The sequence below is a fragment of the Oryzias latipes genome, chromosome 20 (genome assembly GCF_053564925.1).
Source record: "Oryzias latipes strain Hd-rR chromosome 20, Olatipes_Hd-rR_3.1".
In the NCBI taxonomy this organism is placed as follows: Eukaryota; Metazoa; Chordata; class Actinopteri; order Beloniformes; family Adrianichthyidae; genus Oryzias; species Oryzias latipes.
Window position 1 is genome coordinate 17,391,466 of NC_136256.1, and position 20,530 is coordinate 17,411,995.

The following is a 20,530-nucleotide window of genomic DNA, read 5'->3' on the forward strand; positions in this document are numbered from 1 at the left end:
GTTAAATTGATTGACTTTTATTGATATTACTTCACTTCAAAAATTGATAAATTGATTCATAATTTTTTCCTAATGTAACATAATTTTGCACATATTTTTAGCTTTTGATACTTGATCAAATTTTGCTATGAAAATTTCTGAAACTGTGTTTTGTCCATCTTACTGATATAGTATTATTTTTTAAATCATATCAATGACTTTTATAAGTAAAATAATCTGCATATATTTTGGATAACTGATCTGCATTTGCCATGTTGATTTGTAAAAGTTATTTTTTAAATAATAATTAAGTAATTCATCTTTGTCATGTGCTTTATTGATACTTCAGGATTCTTAATTCTGTCTGATAAAAGCTAGGAACCGGATAATGATAAATCATGTAAAAAATGGTTCCGGTAGAACAGGGGTGGGATTATATAAATTTGCTTATTTCCACTCCCTTTCAAGCAATATTTATGAATAAGTCTAATTATCCTAAGTTTGATTAGTTATTGTATGAATGTATAACTGATGATTGTATTGTTTTTGTGTATTATTCTTATTTGATTGCTTGAAATAAACCATTTCAAATCAAATTCAAATCAATGTCAGTTGATGTATGTGAAATTGCTAGACTATTGTATTTCATGTCACCAACTAAGGAGTCAATATACATCAACACATTGTATGCATATTTTGAAATTCCGCATGATAAGGTTGGGTCTTGTTATATTTTCTGGATGTTGTAAAGAGATAAATGGAAGTTTTATAATTGGTCCTATAAGAGGTGGGACTTAATATTTTTCAGTGCACATTTGTTTCGGCCTGATGCATTGAATGTATGTGGGGGTAATCCCTCAAATTTGATCTTCCGTAGGTGAAAAGTATAAGAAAAATTAGTTTTTGCCCCAGTTTAAAGAGATTTAATGGCATTTTTGTTCCTTTTCTGTCTTTAAGTGGAACAAAAGGTTTTTTCTTTGGATTCTGGAATCATCCGTTGTCTAACATCCTTTGTGTCACTCTACTTAAACATATTAATTTTCTTGAATAAGGCGTGTCTACAATACACAATATGTGTATGGATCAATATCATAATGTAGAATATTGTCTTAATATCATGGCTGCACCATTTTATGGAGTTGGCATTGTCCCCCCATGAAATTGAGGGATTTTTCTTCAAAATGCTTAGTCTTTGTTCTTCACCTGTCAACAGGGGATCTTTCTGTTTCCTATTGCTTGGAGAATGGAGATCTTTAATGGGCACCTCCTGGCTTTAGGGCCTGCTATCCAACTGTGCAGGTGCAGCTTCTGATTGACTAATAAAGAAAAAACAAATCACATGATCTGTGTTAGCAGCCATGTAGAGGAAAGAATATCTGGAAAACAAGACGATAAGTGGCCCTCCAGGGCTGGACTTGCTAATCTCCTACATAAATATAAAAGTTGTGCATCACCTTAGTCTCTGCACACCTTTATGATTAACCTGACCAAAGGGGAAAAGTAAAAATTGGCTCCCATAACCCTTGTGCTATCCTAGGCACTTTAACATTGGGAGTTGGGTCATCTAGACCCACTAGACAGTGCTCTGAACCTTTTTTCTTCAATGATTTGTGATCTTCACTGGTGTCCATGGATTACATGAAATCTTTCCACCCTTATCCACCTTTGTCATGGTAGGAATAACACGTCAATGTAAGGGTGGGGTCATAGGATTGGACAAGGGATAAAAGATGAGCTCTACCAGGCATCATTGAGATGACAAAACTGAAAATGAATGAACTGCTTCAGATGTTAATATTCTGTAAAGAAAAAGTGTATGATTCATTGAAAATGTCATGCATTTGACATAAATGTTATTTATAAACTAGCTTATCTTTGCGAGATAAGTTGACATTTATTAGCTCTTGGTTTAAGTTCGACCACACCTGTAATTTGCATTGGAAAAAAAGGCATCAAAAACCTCAGATGTATTCTGGATCATTTTCATGGACTCATTTTTATATTAACATTACAGTATTATTTCTTCTCTTCTTTGATCATAAAATGACTTGAGTTATTATCACAGCCTATAGAAGTTGACATACTACAGTATAAAATAAAAATATGGAACAACGACCTATATAAGTAAGTTTAAAAAAACACAAACTCATACAAATCTAACAAAATTTGACCGTATAAAATATGTTAAAACGTTTATGGAATAAGGTTAACAGAGCCTTACAGAAAAAAAGCTGCATATTAATTTTGGCTTCAAAATACTAATGACACAACTTGCATCATTCAACAAGCTCACGATATTCCTATAAAACAACTTTGTTTATTTCAGAAAAAGGCTGTTTTGTAAAAAGAAAATGTTTTGAAAAAAGTTTTTTGAGTAGGGAGATCTTTTAGTTGGAGAAATCCATTGAAGGTAGTTTGAGTGACAGTGTTGTCATACGCTATGGTGATATACACAAAGAAAACTGCTAAAAATCTAGTTTATTAGCACAAACAATCGAAAACAGAAAAAAGATTCCAACAGGACGCGATATATAAATCTAGATTTAGACAAATATCCCGGACGAGCCCCCAATTCCCTTTTTTATTTGGTTAAGGAAGCATTTTGAGGAAACTATAAAGAAGTCTTATACAGGCTATTAATAATAAAGAATAAAAAAAGAGGAAAAAAAACTCAAATAGAAAATACAACAAAAATGTCCACATCCATAACAACATGTAATGTCAGCTTTAAAATGCTAATAACTTGCATCAACATGGGGCTCATAAAAGTCCTTAAAACAAGTCTCTCTCTCTCTATTGTATGAGTACTTTTTGTCTTTTAAAACCATTAGTCAATTCAGGTTTCCACAGAATTAAACCTTGCAGGGACAGATATCCAGCCATGTTTTTGTACTGTACCCTCATTGCATGTAACAATACCATTAAGTAAGGAGCTTGCCCCTAACTGGTATTAGAAGCAGCCATTCAGATCAGGATCAGTGGGGGTACTGGGGCTGTTACCAAAATGGTGCTAAACTGTAAATGTGAAAAGGGTGTCATGCAACAAATTATGCTTTAGTGTGTTAATCAACATTCATTCAGTTTTGTGCTCAACAGTGAACCAGTAATAACTGCACATTTAAAAAAAATATTTAATAAATAATAATTTACAACTGACTTATTTGCAATTATTAATATTGGTTCATATGCAGGGATGCTTCTAGTGATGTATGTTCCTTAAAAAAAGAACTGAGGGAGCAGACTACTAGTAGAAGACCTAGAAAAATGGATAGAGATGTGTAGGAATTACAGAAGCATTTTTGCACTGCAAAAAATGTAGAGAAATCTTGTTAATATTGTAAATTGAATGATGTCTGCACACTGGGCTCATAAACTTAGCACAAATTATATAAACAGTTTATAAACAATAATTAGTCACATGCTTGCACGCATATATGGACTGAAGACGTGGCTAGCTCTTTGTGCTGACTCACAGCAAACCTCATTTTCTCTAATACATTTTAAGGTCAGCAAAAGTACTAGTGGACTATTTTACCTTCATGGAAAATGTTTATTTTTACTCAAGATTAGAATGAAGCAGGAGGTTACAGTTGAATCCTACGTGTTTATAGTGGATTAATTCCAAAAAATGACTGGAATTCTAAGCTGGCACGAAAACACACTTCTCTATACTTTGTTCATAAATAAACAATAAAGCCTTACGACTTTTATTTTACCTCTATCCTTGTTGCTGTCACACAAAAAAAACCTCATTGGTCATATTGATGTCAGAAAGGAATTCAGTCTGTCTTTGGTGGTGCTGCTTTTAGGAACATTTTGCAAATTTTTCTTCAGCATTGCACAAAGTCTTTGAGGGTCAACGCAACAGATCGTAGATGCCGAAATGCTGTATGTCTGTTCTTTAATAACGCACACCATTTTTTAGAGAAATGATGCTGCTTTTTTCCAGATCAGATATGATCTTTTTGAGATTTTTCATCATATTTATGATATTGCTGAGAAAGTATCAAAATGGGTGTATCGGTTTGCGTGTATAAGAATGTAGCAATCTTTTTGTTGCAGAAAGAAGAGTCGCGAGCATTTGAGGACATCCATCAGATTGTGACATCGTCGGCGAGAAAAATGCAACACTTGAAACTGACGTAACCTAGGCACCCATCAAACAAGCTTAAGATAATTTCCCGGCAACATCTGTCTTTCTTCCTGCTGTGTGATGAGTCATTTAGGAAGTATGTGTGAGCTGTTCCGACATAAAGATCATTAACGGTTTTTTAAATTACTTTATTGTTGCCTGTAGTTATAACCTGTCCCCAAATAGAAGCTCTTCCTCGCCTTTACTTGTAACTTTTTACTGCATATTGCATATTTAAAGGCACGTGTGACAAATGATCCTGCATAACCTCTGTGAGGTGTTTTTTCAGGCATGCGGTTTTTCAGGAATGCTGTCAAGTCACACATGCAGTACTCTATGTACATGTTCTTTTTATGAAAAGTACAAACCATTTAAGAAAACTTCTGAGACAGTTGCCCCCATTATTTTTTTACTGTGATTAAAACCTACTGTTTAGCCAGTTTACTGAATTAGAAATTAAACATGCGTGAAAGCTTGGATTGCTAGACAGTTCTGCATACCAGAGCAGAAGTTTGTTTCCTGTTTGCACAATTTATTCAGATTTTAAATGTGAATAAAGTGTAAAAAAATATCTTTCTTTGATGTTTTGTGTACCGTAACCTTGCATGTTAGATATCACACATAGATATTTTTGTTTAGATAATTGCCAGAATTTGAGTGAAGATAAAGCCTATTTATGGTACATCTTAAAACAAATGCACTGTAAAAAAAAGATATAATAGGTAAATAAAGAAAAAAAAACATGGGACAATAAAATAATACCAAATTAAATTACAAATAGGTCAATAATAAGTAAAATATGTAAGTCAACCTGAAAAAATCATACTTTTATAAGAAAGAAGATTACAGCTTAAAACTACACTTGGGAATAAATGTTATAAGACAAAGAATCTGAACCGTCGATACATTATTAAAAGACATACAGATCTAATAAATTGTTATAGTTTTGTTTTGACGGCACAAACAGAATTACTTTTTTAAATAAAATTGCAGGCATTCTAGTGTATACGTAAAATACATTTTTCATTATATCAATTATTGCTGTTCTTGCTTTTTGTAGATGCAGGAAATGAGACATGTTGCCCTTTTAATAGGTCAATTGATTTGCTAGCAGTTTGAAGACATTAGTGATGCAAGTTAGAAGACATACTGTAGCGTGGTTAATAATCTCCTTACGGTCACACTAGTGTCCATCTTTTTTAGAAGAACCATCATTTTTATCTGGACTTGTTTTTAAGGGAGGTTCTGTTGTCCATTAATTCAAAAGCAATATCTGTTACTTCTTAGTTACATTTTGGTAAATTTCAAATGTGTTACTTTCAAGTTATTTCAGGGATGATTGTGGGCTTTTCATGTCATTAGATAAAGGCTACCAATAAGTCTGTCTACATCTGTTTACTCATCAATGACAGCTTTGAAATAGATCTTATGATCCAGGTCTCTTGTATCAGGTAGCTGGTTTATTAAGATGTTCGAGTTTAAAATATGAACCTATAAAAATGAATTTGGGCCCGAGTGGGTCATATTGAATCATATTTGAAACCCCTGGCTAAGAAAAAATGCAAAAAATCCTGATGTGATCATTGATGTCTGTAGTAATGACAATGTTAATGTTGCTTCTGTGATTTTACAAAGGCAATGCCATGTGCATTGTTCTTGTCTAGTCACTAGCAAACTGCTGTTTGCTAGTGACTAGAATACAATCTAGGCTGTATCAGCCATTGGAAAAGCCCCGGTCTTCTCAGGTTAAATGGCATTTATTGAACAACTTAAATTTCATTAATATGGACCCTCCTTTCAATTCCCAATTGTCTTATAATCACAAAATCATAATTGACACAGAGCAAAAATAAAAGGATCAAAACAAAACAAAAAACAAAAGGGATAATAAAGGGAATAAGAAAGAAATTTCACTTGGTCAAGAAGATCTGTCTTATTAAAACCACTGTCAATCAGAAACCTGGCTGCAGTAGGGAGAATACGCTATTTCAATTTAAACAATCCCCAAAAACTGTCAGAAGAAGAAGATAGCTGTCACAAAACAGGCAGAGGGCTGGTTCCAAATGCAGCAGGTTTATTAGCTCAGTTAAAAGTTCACAAAGCTAAATCAGGGACAGGCAGGCAGGGATCAATAACGAGCATGGGAGCATCAGAAAGGAAACCAGAGTTGTCAGGATCTAGGTGAGATTTGGGGCAGGGGGCAGGCAAATGGTGTCAAAGATGAAACAGGGTCAGGAAATCAGAAGATCAGGTCTGGAAATAACGCTTGGTAATGCAGGCAGATTGACACAAAGAATACTTTGCACTGAGTGAGGCTCAGTGCAGTACTTAAGTATGCTGTGAGTGCTTGCAAATGAGTCAGGTGTGTGGCAGGGAATGCTGGGAGATGAAGTGCACTCAGATGGTGACTTCTGACATTAGCTCTAGCTTGAACAAATGTATATGTCAGACAAATCAAACAGATAGTTATGTTTTTTGTTTGGCATTGTCCTCTTAAAGTTAAAGTTCAATTAGTTGTCACACACCTGTGAAATTTGTTCACAGGTGACTCATCTGTGACTGATCCCCTGGGCGAGCGGTGAGCTGCAGACACAGTGGTGGTTTAACCTCCAAATCTAACGGTGGTGAGTGTCAAGCAGGGGGGGTCCCATTTTTTTCCGTCTTTAGTATGACTCAACCATGTTTTTGAACTCATGACCTCACACTCTCAGGGTGAACACTGTACCACAAGGCCACAGAGCCTTTTGGCCCTTATTCTGTGTTCATTCTCTGATTTCTATTGATCGGAAAATGTGTTAAAATAAGATTAAATAATTACAAATAATTATAATGGGGGACAGTGTGCTGATTAATAAGAAAGTCCTTCAACATGCTAACACTTCTTATTACTTTAAGTACTGTGGGTAGATTGACTGAAAGTCAAAGTTTTGTTGAGACATGTATTCCTTATGATCTCAGAAGTTCCGACTTCACAAAGCTCTCAACAAATTTAAAAAAATGCTATCAGATAAAACATTCAGGGCAACCTATCAACTGTTGCTGATAGTTTATCAGGCTCTATGGCTTCAATGATTGCTGATCCGAATAGCTCTTAAGTTACTTCATCTGTCTTGAGCTTTCAGAGGTGGCGTCCAAAACTACCCCCATAAATCTTAAACTTGTCTCTTGGATCCAATTCAACTCCATTGCCTACAGAAATGTTCACTGTAATTAAGATGTATTTTTTTTAAACCTGATAAGCATGTCGTCATTGACATAAATATTCCTCAGGACTTTAAGTTTGCTGAAATTAAACCTTTAATATTTTGTCTATTCTTGATAAACACATTTTAGCTAATAACATGCCTGTATTAAATTGCATCTTTCTTTTTTAAGTTACTTTAGAAAACCGTTCAAATCAACTAATTAAGCATTTCAATAGAAAATGATGTATTTGAAAAGTTTCAGTCAGGAGTTCTTCGTAGCACTGAAATACCTATGCTGAGGTCAACCAAAAATCTCCTAATGGCTGTGAATAATGAATTTTTGTCTGTAGTTGCTCTTTTAGACCTCAGCACTGCAATTGAAATGATCAGTCATAATATTTTGCTTTTGCTTTAGGCTGGTTGTTTTTATCTGATGTATTCCTGTTTGTCCATATCAACAATGAGTCTTCCTAATTCAGCAGAGTCATGGTGTATCACAGGGTTCTGTGGTTGGTCTCTCTTTTTGCTTCCATTAGGTAACATTATTAGGCAGCACAGCATATATTTTCATGTTATGCTGATGATACTCCGCCATGTTACACTGCTGATGTAATAGATGTCTACTAGTTCAAAGACTTAAGCAGGTCTTAAACGATTGAAAGACTTGGAGGACTTATAATTTTCTTTTATTAAACTTTTGGTAAACCTAGATAAAAAAACAGATTAATTTTCTTGGATTTGAGCACTTCTAAAAAAAATCTGTGTTTTTGTTCAGTTAGGCCAACGATTCTGCATTTCAGCGTCCCATAAACCCTCCAACTCCCCTCCCACCGCCCCCACTTATCTGCACACATACCCTCAGCTCCAAAAACACAAGTCTCTATTATCCCAGCTGCAAACAGTCACAATACCAACAACTAGTTTACCCTAACTATTGTCATGACAAACACCAGTGTACAAGATAGAGATGTTAAGTGAAAAAAGAGAGGACATGATGGAAAAAGTGAAATAGAATGAAGAGGCGGATAGGTTAGAAAAAAGCAAGACAGGCAAAACGTTTCCCTGATGGGTTAAGCTATTCCACAATGGCATGAACAAGATAAGAAAACATAATAAAAACAGAGTTTAAACTATTTTTTTATACAAAAAATAGCCAGAAATCCTTTTGTTCTTTAACCATTTAGTCCAGGAAAGCCACCAGTACCAGAATAACCACAAAAGACAGATTTATAAACTTACCAAATCATTACCACTATCTAGCTTAAACAGTGACAGGCCAGTTTAGTTAAATGTTTTAAAAATACAACAGCCAGTCATCACTTATTTTCCCGACGATTTCATAAAATCAAACCCAGAAAATGTGCAATGTCAAGTCACGTTTCTTAGATCTGTACTCACCCATCGTTTCTATTTAAGAACTCACTACAACCAGCCGGGGCGGCCAGTTTGTTAGTCAGCTATACCATGATCTCTCAGCAGGAAGCAAGCTGACTTTACAAAGGAAACATAAACATCTTCCACTGGGCGGGGCCTAACTCTTCATCAGTGTTCCTCTGTTGTTGCTTCCAAATGTTTGTTTTTTTCCTTCTTCCTTAATTTGCCTTTCTGCAGAGGTCTCCTGGGAAACTATGAGCTCTATGAAATACACAATATGTTCATACCCCAACACCATTTCTGGACTTTTACATTTGTCTAAGAGCCTGGGCTCCAAAGTTTGATCTCAAATGTCAGTCTCCAGTTTCATCCAACTGACCAGTGGCTTTCCCACAGTCTGTCGGTGGGCTGCACTTCTCTCCTTTAAAGATACAAAGCCCCACTTCTTGTTCCGCGTCGTTGCATTTATTTATGTGCTTGCATGCAACAGCTGCTGCTAAGCATTTCCGCACTTGATTGTGCCTCCATGTAAATCTCCCCTGTGACAAGCTTACATCACACTAGTAACCCCTTCATTGCCGTATGTCCCTAATTCACAACATACCATTAAATCTTGGACTCTGCTTAATTTTGCATCACCTTAAATGGAAAAAAAAACGTGATATTTTTTTTAATTTAATTGAATATAAAGTCAGCCATGCAGGGGTTAAAGCAGGGATGTTCAAACGTTTTACAAAGGGGGCAGGCTTGATGAGGTAAAAACGAGTGAGGGGCCAACCATTCAACCTGCATTCTTTGAACCCTTTCAATAACGTTAAATGCAAATGAACTATTTAATGAAATTCTTTTTTTTTCCAGAAATGGGATACTTTCATAGAACAGAAATAAAAGTAATAAGCTTTTAGCAAAATTACAGCAATCTTCTGAATTTTTGAAGAAGTAAATTCTGTCTGGATTAAAACCTTTTTTCAACATCTGGGTTCACATGACATGTAACCTGTTATTAACGATCAAATGCCTGATGTAAACTTCTGAATTTAAATCATGAACAGGAAAACAACACAACTAGTAACATCTGATTCAGATCTACAAAACCCTGTGGTTTCGATTACAGAAACCAAATAACCTGTTTTCCTAGTTTGGCCCTTCAGGCTCTGAAGGTCAAGTAGCCACATGTTTAAAACGGCTTATAATGTAATTTAGCCAATCACAGTGAAGAAATTGTGTGGTTCTTTGGGCAAGACCCTTTGTGCTACTGCTTATCTAAGTAGCTAAAAGGGGTTTCCCTGTGCTGGTCCCCAGCCTGGATAAAATACAGGTTAATTCAAAAAAGAGGGGAGGTCACCTGCAAAAAGCAGTGAAAGCTGAAGCGATCACTGAATGAATATGTTGAAAGGTCAACAACAGTCAAGAAATCACAGTTCTTAGAAAGTTGGGGGGTATATTGTTGATTTTATGACAGGGGGCCTGCGGGTCGATGAAAATTTGAATGTGGGCCTGATTTGGCCCACAAGCCAGACTTTGGAAAAGCCTGGCTTAACCTTTGTGCTATCTTAGATGACCCCACCCTTACTTTGAAGTGTTATTCCTACCATGACAAAGGTGGATAAAGGTGGAAAGATTTCATGTAATCCATGGACACCAGTGAGGTTCACAAATCATTTAAGAAAAAAGGTTCAGAGCACTGTCTAGTGGGTCTAGATGACCCAACTCCCAATGTTAAAGTGCCTAGGATAGCACAAGGGTTACAGCTGATTCAGTTTTACTGAATAAGATGTTGTGTCTTATCATATTTTTAAGTTTCCCTTGTTATGATTCTAGTGTTGTGATTCATTTTATCTGATTAATTTTGTCTTGCGTTTTGTTTTGTTTGCGTTTCAATTTCATTTGATTACTGTACTTGATTAGTTAAATAATCCAAGTTTCTGTCATCACTCCTGTGGTCTCTTGTTCTTTTTCCTTATACCACAGTCCTCCATAAATCACCCTTATCATGACAATCAAACTCAAAAAAGAAAAACAAACTGTACTTTAATATTTTTCTTCTCGCAGCTTTAAGTGACATGAAGACAGATATATCGGTGAATCGTTCCCAGAATTCACGGTTGCATAAGAATCTTGAAATGAACGACAACACCATGACAATTTCCCAAAAGTTTTGTCACAATTAATTTTATGAATGGAATAGATTTATCTGACTTTCGGTAAAAATGTTGCAAAATAGGGATGTCATTGTTCTGTTCCCTATGTGTTCTAAATTCAGAGACTTCAGCTTCTTTTATTTGCAGGATTTTCCTGAAATGTTAAAATGGAATAAAAAACAAAGTATATGAAAGGAAAATTAATCATCAGAAGAAATATTTTACAAATTCTGTAAGGCATTTGAACAGCGAGTCTACTGCAACGATCTATGCATTCTTCTGAATACATTTGTGGCAGAACTAGAGCGTCTTCAAAATAATACACAAATTTGACAGTACACACTACAAAAAATGAATCTGAAAAAATTGTCATATTTTCTGTCTTGCAAGAAAAATAATTGCGTGAGTAAGTTTTTCATTAGCAAAATAATCTTAACTTGAGATCCTAGTGACTAGAATTTTTTTCTTAAAAGTTCTTGGCAAAAACATTTTCTCACCCCATTGGCAGATTTTTTGGGTCGTTTAAAGAAAATATTAATGGAGTAACCCTTTTTGAATTATTTCTAAGTGTCCTGTTTTTGCCGTGCAGGAATGTACAAAACATATTTTGGGTTGGTGCTTCTTGTCATGGATGCTGTCCTCATTTGCATTTATCTGTAAATCCACCCAGACACGTCAGACTTGCACAACAATCTGTCACAACTCTGCACAGATTGTCCTTTAGGTCTTTAAAATTACTTGCTTGAAGACAGTCTGTCTTGTCAAGCTAAAACCAACAAACGCTTTTTTTTGGGTTTCAGAAAAATTTCTGGAAAAATGTAAGATTTCAAGACATTTTTTTCAGATAACAGAACATGTCAATGTCACTTTTTAAGTTGCTCAAATTCCCAAACATGCATTCATTTAAAATGATATTTTATATAAAAATGTGTTTAAATGTGAGTGCAGAATGAGGGCAACTAAAAACAAACCAGAAAATTTAATTAAACAAAATTAAAAATTAAAGTTATGAAATATAGAAAAACAATAAATTGTATTATAGATCTCTAGGGACACATCTTTGATATATATTTTTTATTTTCATTGAACCGTTTCTTTTATTGTAGTTGGTCAACTGGGAAGCAACTTTCTTTGACATCGATGACCTTGCCAATAGGCAGAACATAAAAAAGAATAAAAGAAATTTACCATCAAACCAAACAAACCCCTATTTTACTATTCAGAATATTTCGTGCAATAATATATAAAACATAAATATGTGAAAGCAAATGGAAAAAAGAATAAAGTGATTTTTAATTTTTGTTTTGCAAGTGATTGAAATGATTTACTGCTGTGACTGACATGAGTAGAATCGAGAATAAAAACGAGTGTTTAATGCTTCAGACAGGCAGTACCAGGTGACCTGATGACAGCTATTTTTTCCCAACTGTAACCATATTCAAGTACAAACTTCCTTTTTGTATAATCAATCTGTATATTGGATGTATATTTCCAATGCAATGTTTTTAAAAAGATTTTCCAAATTTTGCTTTTTCACATGAAACTCAACTAAAGCTTTTCTTTAGCCCACTGCCACCATCTAGTGGGAGTAATTTAAAGAACACACACCCTCCCGTACTTCAGAGGAAATACAATGGAAAAAGTAATCTTTTTTTTTGTTTAAAAACAGAGACAAAAGTTGGATTTCACTATGTTAATGTAAAAAAAAAACCTCCTTATTAACCTTCAGTAGTCTCTGAGCTCACCAGCGAGTTTGCCACTAACATCAGCTGTTTACAATTATATAGGACGGACACAACCACCCTATTAGTATAATCTTCATTCAAAATTTAGACACATTATTGTTATTTCCCTTGGAAAAAATCTTTGAGTGAAGCTTTTTTTAGACAGAACAGTTTTGACCTTGTGTTTGCTTAGTTTGTGGATTTTTAAAGTTGTTAACACATGTTTGATTTTGTTAAAAAAGGACAGACATAAAAATGTTTAATCTCAACTTTTGTGATTTTTGTTGTAAAAAGGACAAAATTGACTTCTCAGATTTGACTTTTTGGTTATTTCAGATTGAAAATATTGTGTAATATTTAAAAAAAGAGAAGCTGGGGTCGTACTAAAAAGATTCATATCACGCATCACCATAAAAACAGTTTTAGAGATAAAATATTAGAGAAAATTGTAAGGTAAAAAAATAATAAACCAAAAAGGCCACAGGCTACTAAGGATTAAAAGATATACAACGGGATTGCATTGCAGTTATTTTATTACATCTTCCCTTTATTGCTAGAATGAAGTTTTTGTTTGGAGACTCTGATATCATCATCATTATCAGACCAAAAAAACAAGGGTTTTCCATTTTTACTGTTCTTTTGCCAGAAGCTCAGCATCCTTCAAAGCAACCCCATTAGACCGTCATGAGACAGGTTACTTTTACTCTTCTGATGATGTGTTGTTGCAATGGTAAGAGTTAAGTTTTTGTTTGGATACTCTGATATCTGTGCAGTTAAACTAGATGAAATTAGAATCTAATCATCCTCAGTATTCACTGATTCTTATTCATGTAGGGATTTAGACTTTTGCTGTTTTCCTGAAATGAATTGTGTGAATTGTGAGTCTGAAATAAAAAATAAAAACAACCTTTACAAAATTTGTACTGAATTTATAATCACAAAGTTATTTCATGAAAATCGACCCAAGTAAAGGGTTACATGTATGCTACTGTATATGTTGTATCTGAAACCACAACATGGCTGGCCATCTATTCAGAAATTATAGAAATAACATAGGCATTCAAGTTTTTTAACTTATACTAGAAGAAATAAAAACAGAAATTTAACTGCATGAGTGCAGTTATGATTTAGAAAAGCATTGTTTAGAGTTTAGGCTTAAATCTGAGTTTTTAACCACCACAAGTGTGCCATGGGAAATTATTCAATTTCATCTAATTGGTCTAAAAACATTTACCATTTCTAGGATATCAGCTCTGTGTTCATCCAAACAGGCCCAGGATTCACATTGAGAAACCTGAAGGATCATAAACGACTCTTTTCTTTTTGTTTATTTTTTGAAACACTTGGATAAGAATGATTTCAGGCTGTTCCTTATTTGTGGTGTATGCCTTGTGATTTTTATTAAAATGCATTTTGGCTCAAAAATATGGCTAGAAAATATTGCTTAAATGTGGAAGAATTTGGCGCAAATTTAAGCATTTGACCATTGTTTAGGTTCCCACACCTCTTAATAATTCATAAACTAGAAAAAAAAGCAGTTCTCTGTTTAACTGATGGATAGTGGAGAACTGAAAACAAAATGCTGTGTTCTCTTGATTCTGGTTAAAGCTATGGCAGCAGCTTAAGAATGAGTTCAAAAATTCAACAATAAGAACACAATTTTTGGATTATTTTCATCTGGAAAAACAACAGTGAGCTGAACTTTATAAAATGTGAGTGGATTTGCCATTAATTCATATTTACTTGTTTGTTTGTACATATATTTAATTTACACTTGATGACTGGAATCATTGTTAAATTGAATCGTTACAGCACTAATACAGATAAATCCATTAAAAAAAAATCTTGACTGTAAATAAAAATGTAAATGGGGCTATGTGGAAAAAACTATTTAAATTGAAAATTGTACTAAAGAACTTGATAAATGCAGAAAATGTTCCTCCTTTTTCATTTTCTTCTTCTCCTCTTTTAATTTAAGTTTGTACGTCTTCATCCTCACTTGCAAACTTCCTCTTGGACAATCTTTCCTGCATTCTTCTATTTTCAATGACTTTTTCAAATAGAAATATTTTTTTGCTGCATGTCTCACTTCTACCATCTTGAACTGTCAATCACAAAAGGGTTCAGAAAACGGTTGCAATTATTTATTGTTTTTCTTGTCACGCTGCAAACAAACCAATCTCCGACTTTCATAAAAATATGCCTACTTGACTCTGATTGAATTGAGTGACCCCGGAAAACAAATCAAATGTGTATATGTAAATGTATTTGCTATTATAAAGATAAAACGTTCCAAATAAATAATAAAAACAAAAAAACAGCCATATTACAGCTTTTAACTACTGGTATATAAATTTTAAGCTTTTTCTTTTTAAAGCAAAAATCAATACAACACAAAACACCGCAATCACAACACAAAATTAACATTAAATTTACATTAAAATGTATTAAACAAAATAAACAACATCACATAAGACCTTTATTCACAGCAAAGGTTGACATTTAGAAAACCGTATGTCTCAGATTTGAGGACCTGATCTGGTTTCTTCTATCAATATTGATCCGCCCAGTTCTGCAGAAGATTCTCTCAGGTGTCTGTACAGGTTGCTTGTGGACCCGGTTCTAGATTATTTCATTTTGCTGCTGACTCTTCCTTTGTATCATCAATAAAAGTGAAATACTTCTAGATATTGCTGTATTTCCAGTGGCTAGTGTCATTTTCTCTTGTTTTTGTGTGGATGTAGTGTGTTGTTACCCTTGGCGCCCTCTGTCTCCCTCATACTCAGATCACGGGCTGCCACCACACCCCTAACCCTGCATGCTTAATGCAAACACTTATGTACTGACCAGCCAGGTGCAGCCGGCTCTTTTCTTTCACTCCAAACAGCGGCTCTTTTCATTCGTGACCGACACATAACTACTGTTTAGGGAAGCGACGGAATATGTAGATCACATTTTTTTAGCGATGATAAGACACTGAAAACTACAGGGCTGCTTAAATGATGAGATAAAGTGCTGCCTGGTTCACAGTTTTAGTGGCATCCGCCTGCAGCTGCTTTTGAATAAGTGTTAAAGCAGCAAAGAGCTGCCACACAACTGATCTTCCAGCCAGTGTGGCGTACTTCCACCAGATCTTCTACCGGTACTAATACCGAATCGTACCGGCTTACTATCAGCCCTGACCATAATTGTTCACTTTGAAGAAGCTGGCTGCTATCTAATTAGCAGGTTGATGAGTTCCTAGGTGATTCAGTGATTTAACACTGACTGCAGTGAATATTGATTGATTCAGATTATCATGCTGCTGTCAGCTGTGGTCTGTTTGCATAAATGATCATGGATGATTTTATTACCAATCTGTTTTTTGGACTTCAACAGATTTTTGAATTCATTTTTTGAATGAACGATTGGACGCTAATGTGCTACGTTTGGAGGGAGAAGTCAAGAGCTAACTGCTTTGAAGAGTTAGTTAACCTTTAAATAGCAAACTAAAAGAACAGAACTGTTTGATGTTGCTGGTGATTTTTTTCCAAGGAAAACAGGTTTGTCTAGCCTCGCTCAGTTCAAAGTAGAGTTATACAACTCAAGAGAATATTAGAATGAGAGAATGAGTAGATAATATTAAGGGTAAGAATTAGACAATTTCTACACTGTCGCAAAAAAAAAAAACGTTTTTAAAAATAGCACCAAAACCCACAGCTGTCAGAAAACCACCTAAAACCTGTCAAAACATGAAAAAAACTTAAGCCTTCAAAGGATTACTATAAAGTAGGTCTGTTGCTCCACGTAAATTAAAACCATAAAAAAGACAAAGATTGCAGGTCAGGAACCAGTGGTGAAGGAACAGGAATGCCTTCATTGGACATATATAAAAAAACTTTTTCTTTAAGTATCCACTTTGATAAAAATTGGGTTTGTAACATGCTCTTATGGCATTTTTGTCATGATGAAGGGCATACTGTATGTAAAGAAAATTGAGCTTAAAAAGCATTTCTGAGTAGGTCTTTATTTAAATCTTGGTGAACTAAGAGCAGATGCAAAATATTCCCTTTTAAAAAGATAATTTTTGTTACATAGAAATATGTGTGCTTGTGGACGATCATGTACATATTTGTTTTCCTTGTCCGAGCTGGCATCTGGCTCATAACTGTACGGCTGGATAGCTTCATTATTTCTCGGCATTTTTGTTGCACCGCTGGTTGGGGGTGTGAGGGGCTGTAAGATAGGATGGAGTGAACAAAGGGATAATGGGAAGTTAGGGAAGGCTGACTCTGCATCAACAGTCCACAACTCAAGAGAGTTTTGAAGGAACTCCTGACGTTTTGGAGAAACCATGTCCTAAAAAAGCACAGATCTTTAAAAATTTGCCTGTGAGAATGTCATAATCATTATTAAAAGACAGCTGGGAACAGTTTTAAAATCAAGAGATGATCGGAGAGGGTTTTTAATCTAGAAATAGAAACAGACACAGAGATGACACATTTTGGCTCTTATTTCATTAGTAAATGATATTTTTGGAATTGTTAAACAGTTAAATATGTTTCACATCAATCAACACCGTTTTTTTAAATAACTACCTTAGATAGGAAAGAGACACTAGTTCTTCTTTTTTAGTTCTTTTTTCATTTTTTACTGTAAGCAGCTCAAATTGGCAGAATGGTTGTTCAGAGGAATGCAATCAGACTGACTGGAAATCAAAGCCATTTACAAATATTTAGGAAATCAATGAAGAATAGACAGAACAGGAATTTACAAAAATCAAAAACAAAGATACACTTAAATGATGAGCGAGCTTAATCTTTGGGAACCCAGGTGTGTGTGTGTGTGTCAGACAGAGAACTAAAGTAATCCAGAGGTGGAGGAGGCTGCAGAGATGATGGAGTGCAGGTCAGGTGATATTATCACCATCACAGCCCCCGTGGGGATCCGGTTGCCATGGATTGTTTGGGAGGGGGTTGGGGGGACGTGAGTGGACAGCAGCAGAAGGTGGGGGTGGAGGCAGTGGGTGAAAACATATTGAAATAAATAAAGAATGCACCTTTTGCAATAGCCTAATCTTTATTATGATGGGATTAGGATTCAAATTATACCAGACTTCAATTAAAGAAATGAACTTTGTCTCCATCATTCTTGTCTTCACAATTGAGCACAATTACAGACGAGGTGTTTCCAACAGCTTCTCACCTGAAGATGTCGCTCCACGACTCCATATGAACTCCAAACTCAGACTGAGGTGCGTGTCTGTCTCCTTCCCGGTCGTGCTGTCTCCGTGTCGCTGCAGTGCCGCGCGCCTCTCCTCTCTCCTCTCAGCCTTTCTTTCTTTCTTCGCTTTCGTACCACGACCTTCGCCTCTTCCTCATCCTCAGGCTTCCTTCCCGCACCATTCTCCTCCTACTTCTCTTTCTCCTCCTCCTCCTCCTCCCTGCGGATGCCTCAGCCTCGCGCACTTCCGCCACAGCATCCCGGCAAATGCTCGTTCCATCCACGGGAACTCTGGACGCAGGACGCGGCGAGAAGGTGCAGCGTTCCGCTCTGATCTGATCTCAACACACTGCGGGTTGACCTGAAAGAAAGGCGGACAGTAGGGGGACGGAAAGGAGCCTGCCCAGGAGCTCATTTCGGTAAGTCATGCCGCTCTTCTTCTGTACGCAAAGAAGAAAGAGGGTGACAGATGGATAAACGCATCGTCGGCACGCGCAGGACATGTTTGGGGTCATTCAGAAGAAAGGATTTTTGATGATGGTGTTAAGGTAGTGTTCTGCTCTTAGATGAAACGCTCCTTAAACGGCCTTTTTGGAGACATGTGCTCTCAAAAGATAATTGGCTCCAAATCACTGCTGGCCTAAATCCACCATTTCTTGTGCGTAAAAGTACTTTAACATGCATAAGTCCTTTTGTAAACAAATGGGGGCAGCGATTACTGGATTTGTTGACCACCCCATTCACAACCAGAAAAAAAGTTTTTTGATTTAACAAAGAAATGTCATGATGATCATGTTTTTGCTGCTCCCTTTAAATGTGTTTGGTTGATTAGAGCAGGAGACTCCATACCTTTCCCACAACCAAGTTGATCAATAAACATTTCCAGGAGGGGAATGAAGGGCTGGCAGTTTGTCAAGGGCAAACAATATATTCAGAAGATGACCAGAGGAGAGAAGGAGGCCTTGGCCCCTGTTAGGCATGCTGCGAGTACTTGTTCAACCTGCCTCATGTCAGCACATGGGGCATGTTCATGATGGACAGCAAGGGCACAGAAGTACAAGAAGTAAAGCTGTTTTTCTGTTTTAGTGCCTGATCTTTATCACATCAGATCCTTCTGCAACTTGGAGTGCCAAGACTGCAGACGAGGTGGCTTCCTCTGTAAGCCAGGAACGGGCAGCTGGTAGACAAGCAGAACCGAACCCCATGTGATTCTCCTCAAACTGACCTCTGCTGGATGAATACTGAAACCCTTTTTTTTGCCTTTGCTCAGACAACAGCTGCTCAATTTCTTCAACCAGCGCATTATCCACTTTTTATGTACTTGAAGAGATGACAGTGCAACACTCTTCATACCCCTGAGCCACACATCTTCAAGAACTTCAGCAAGATTATTTTATTCTATTTTCACATGATAAAAAGAGTTACCAGGGACCTATCAATGTAAGAACTGCCTCAGGTTTTTGGGTAGTCTCCTTCTTTCACCCACGCACCATTTTCTCGAAATTTCCTAAAGATTAGCTTCTTTTATGTCCAGCAAACGTCTCCAGTGGGCATGAAAAGCCTCGTCCTTCATCGCAGACACAGATTAAGCTAATTCACACAGCAGCACCGGCCTAATGCCTAATCACTATGCTGTGCTGGCAGAACAGAGCAGTCTTAATGCTGTGGCGGACAAGGGAGGGAAAGAGAGCAAAGGGGGAAAGCTAGCCGCCGGAGCCTATTGATCAGACAGGGAGGATACTGGCAGGCATCCACAGGATGGAGTGCTGACAACAGTCCAACGCGCTGACATGATGAGCTTGCCAGGCAGTTGTTTTATGCGCAGAGTAATGCTGATGTGAGGGCAGGAGTTGGAGCTGGAGTTGTGGGTCAGGAATAAAAAAAAGACTTTTATGAATGGGTGCTTTTAATTGTGGTGAAATAAGGGTTATTGTTCTGGATTGACATCCCAATAGTCTGATGTTGTTGTTTTGTCTGTTAGTGGGTCTGATTTAAGAAGGAAAAAAGACAACACACTAAAAACTCCACAGTTAAAAATAACCCAAGTTGGGTTGTTTTTAACACAACTCCAACATAAAAAAGGGACTAACCTTTTTAAAATCAACAAAAAAAGTGAAAAACCTTGAAAAAAACACATTTTGGGTAACTCAAGTAACCCAAACCAAAGAAAAAAAATCCCAAGAATGAAGGAACATGTTTCAAACATTACCACATTGATTTCAATATAATCAATAAAACTGGATTTTTGTGGTTTAAGTTTATTTAACAAGTCAGAATGGAATACCATAACCATTTATTTTTGCCATTAGTCATAAAATAAAAAGAAAAAACATATTTTCCTATCTGTGAACATTTGAGTCTGACAGCAAATGTGGAACTTCACTGATTGCATATTCATGAAGAGAGGGTAGGGACTAATTAGCTGTCACAGTGTGGCCATCAATCAGAGGGCTTGATGCTCATCTTGATGATAGCATGCTTATGAGATGTGCTAATGGGCAGTTTTACAAAGTTGCCATTACAGTTGAATTGTTACAAGATCACACACACGTTCTACACCATTAAACTTGTTACAGTGTTCTTTTTCTCCTCAAGGCTGCTGCGTAGTGCACTTAACATGGTCGACATAATCATCTTTGTGTTTCAATTTGGCCCTGTGGGGTCAGAGATGAAGTTATGCAATTTTCTTCTTCTCACTCATAATACTTAGGTCAGAGATAATATTCTTTGACTTCAGTAGTTTTGTAAAAGTTTCCCAACTTAACAAATGGTATTGTTTTATTTTGTAAGCTA

At 36.1% G+C, this 20,530-nt stretch overlaps 1 protein-coding gene and 1 long non-coding RNA gene across 5 annotated transcripts in view; one reads left to right on the top strand and one right to left on the bottom strand.

Moving 5' to 3' along the window:
- Window positions 1–16,525: 16,525 nt before the first annotated feature.
- Window positions 16,526–17,861, bottom strand: LOC144988505 (uncharacterized). Its single transcript, XR_013652431.1, has 2 exons — window positions 17,720–17,861; window positions 16,526–16,750 (listed from the first exon to the last, which is right to left on the bottom strand). It is a non-coding gene; the product is annotated as an uncharacterized LOC144988505 (long non-coding RNA).
- A 17-nt stretch (window positions 17,862–17,878) lies between these two features.
- The window catches only part of ctnnd2a (catenin (cadherin-associated protein), delta 2a), a 301,568-nt gene continuing 298,916 nt past the window's right edge, over window positions 17,879–20,530 (top strand). For 3 of the 4 annotated variants that reach the window (XM_078938949.1, XM_078938951.1, XM_078938954.1), the window contains exon 1: window positions 17,879–18,156. The gene's annotated coding sequence lies outside the window, so the exon portion shown is untranslated. The remainder of the gene's footprint in view (window positions 18,157–20,530) is intronic. The other variant, XM_078938952.1, reaches the window with a different exon arrangement.